Genomic DNA, 2,346 nt, shown 5'->3' with positions numbered 1-2,346 from the left:
AGGATGGCTTTAGACTTTATCTCACTTCTGCCTTATATTTCATGAGGTCATCCCATCATCAGAAATCAACTCACATTCAGAAACCCTGTCGCAAAGGAGTCAGGAATATATACTTTTCAGCTACCCAGTCTCTGTAATGCACCCTGTGGAGACTGAGTTAATTCCCAGTATGTACCACAATGGCATCCCCATTCATGAGGTTGCTGAAGCTAGACACAAGTATGTAATCCTCAACCCCTCCCTGACACCAAGATTCTCCCCTTGGATGGAGGTGGTAGTACCTCTTCACCATGAGATTAAATTTAGAGGGTTAAATTTAGTACTCCCAGGGAATGGAATGAAGTATGCCTTGGTTGACTGCTTCAGAATCACTTACCCTCTGAGCAGTTTTCTGCCTGAGAAAATGGCAGTCACATGACCAACTTGGATGTTCCTCCCTCTGGAGGTGGCAGTAACATGCTAACTCATTTTCCAGGTACCCCTGTGACTTCTGGGGTCAATGTGGTGGAAGAAAAGTGGGGAAAACAAAACCCAGAGAGATGAGGAGACATGTGCAACATCATGGAAAGAGCATGAACTTTATTTTCACATGGCTTTAGATTTGAATCCAGATCATGCCTCTTACTAAATGTAAAACCTGGAGCAAGTTCCTTAGTCTCTCTATATCTTGGTTTCCTCATCTTTAAAATACCTATCTCATAGGATGGTCATGAGGATTAAATTAGATAACACATGTTAAGTGCAGGTACCTAAAAGTACACAAAGAAATGTCGGTTCTTGGGACTTCCCTGGTGGTGCAGTGGTAAAGAATCCGCCTTCCAATGCAGGGGACACAGGTTCGATCCCTGGTTGGGGAATTAAGATCCCGCATGCCACAGGGCAACTAAGCCCGCGTGCCGCAACTACTGAGCTCGCGCCTCAACGAGAGAGTCCGTGAGCCACAAACTACAGAGCCCACACACCCTGGAGCCTGCACACCACAACTAGAGAAGAGAAAACCTGAACGCCACAACTAGAGAGAAGCCCACCAGCCGCAATGAAGATCCCGTGTGCTGCAACTAAGAAACGATGCAGTCAAAAAAAAAAAAAAAAAAGAAATCTATAAAACAGCAACTCTAATAAAAAAAACGACTATATGATAACACGACATAATTATCATAATGATAATGCTAATTCAAAAAAAGAATATAAAATTAAAAAAAAAAAAGAAAGGGCTTCCCTGGTGGCGCAGTGGCTAAGAATCTGCCCGCCAATGCAGGGCACATGGGTTCCAGCCCTGGTCCGGGAAGATCCCGCTGCAGAGCAACTAAGCCTGTGTGCCACAACTACTGAGCCCACATGCCACAACTACTGAAGCCTGTGCACCTAGAGCCAGTGCTCCACAACAAGAGAAGCCACGGCAATGAGAAGCCTGCTTGTTGCAACTAGAGAAAGCCTGCACGCAGCAACGAAGACCCAACACAGCCAAAAATAAATAAATAAATAAATAAATAAATTTATTTTTAAAAAAAAGAAATGTTGGTTTTCTTACTAGTTTCCTATGGCTGCTGTAATAAATTATGATAAACTTAGCGGCTTAAAACAACAAATTTAATTTAAAATTAATCTCTTACAGTTCTGGACATCAGAAATCCAACATCCGTTCACTGGGCCAAAATCAAAGCGTTGGCAGGGTTATACTCTTCCTGGAAACTCTAGGGGAGAATCAGATTCCTTGCCTTTTCCACCTTCTAGAGTTGCATTCTTTGGCTGTTGGGCTCTTCCTCCATGTTTGAAGCCAGCAGTACAGTATCTTGCTCCAGTCCTCACATAGCTAGGTCAAATCACCCTCTCCTCTTACTTGTGATTTACAGTTAAGGCCTACTTGCATAATCTAGGATAATCTCTAAATCTTAAGATCCTTAACTTAATCACATCTGCAAATTCCGTTATCATATAAGGTAACATTCACAGACCCAGAGACCTGGATAACTTTGGGAGCTGTTATTCACCTGACCACAGTTCCTTTCATCACCAGCCCTTACTGTCTTCTTAAAAAACCCATTTGGTGTCTTGAGCAGTGTGTCCAACAGAAATATAATGTGACGCACATGTGTAAAATTTTCTAATATCCACATTAAAAAGAGGAAAAAGAAACAGGTGAAATTAATTTTAATGAATTTTTAAACCAACATGCCCCCAAATACTATCATTTCAACATGCAGTTAGTATAAAAATTATTAATGTAATATATTACATTCTTTCTTAAAATACTTTAAAAATCCAGTATATAATTTACACTTACTACAAATCTCATTCAGACTAACCACATTTCAATTGCTCTATGGCCACATGTGGCTAGTGGCT

Source organism: Balaenoptera acutorostrata, chromosome 3 (genome assembly GCF_949987535.1).
Source record: "Balaenoptera acutorostrata chromosome 3, mBalAcu1.1, whole genome shotgun sequence".
Lineage (NCBI taxonomy): Eukaryota > Metazoa > Chordata > Mammalia > Artiodactyla > Balaenopteridae > Balaenoptera > Balaenoptera acutorostrata.
The sequence above is the reverse complement of the archived record's forward strand: the minus strand, read 5'-3'. Positions refer to the sequence as shown.